The following is a 579-nucleotide window of genomic DNA, read 5'->3' as shown; positions in this document are numbered from 1 at the left end:
TCAAATGCAGTGCTAGACGGCTACTCCTGTTCTAGCATAAATTCTTGCCTGTGAGAAGAGGTCAACAATAGGCTCTTGCCCTAATTACTGCTCTAGATCTAGCTGTCTGCTGAAAATTCACTCCTAAACATCTGATTTTGAACCAGACTGGGTTGGTTAGTCACCAAGACTTCTCCTTTGATGTGCAAGTCTCTAGGGCACAACCTGCCTTACCACACTCAGAAGAGCAAGAGATCTAAGGAAGCACTGTCAGAGGCAAGCAGGACCTCACCAAATCAAAGCAACCCGCTCACATAACATCCTGCTCACCCATAACTTTGGGTGGAACTTGTGGAAATGCTGCTACTTAAAACCGATCAGTCAGCTTGGCAGTTATCAGGGATGGCTCTCAGCCCTATCTCACCATGGCCTCCGGCTGAACAGAAGCCGATGGCACAGCTGACCAGCCTGTCACTGGGCTAAGCCACAAGTGAGTTCCCCTCCTCGAAAACTTCCTTGGCCCAACTTGTGATCCAGAGGAACTGATAACCTCTGCTGAAACACAACACCGAGCAGGAGATAGCAGTGACAGCTCCGGGC

The sequence above is a fragment of the Cariama cristata genome, unplaced genomic scaffold (assembly GCF_000690535.1).
Source record: "Cariama cristata isolate BGI_N322 unplaced genomic scaffold, ASM69053v1 scaffold19534, whole genome shotgun sequence".
In the NCBI taxonomy this organism is placed as follows: Eukaryota; Metazoa; Chordata; class Aves; order Cariamiformes; family Cariamidae; genus Cariama; species Cariama cristata.
Note: the sequence above shows the minus strand (reverse complement) of the source record.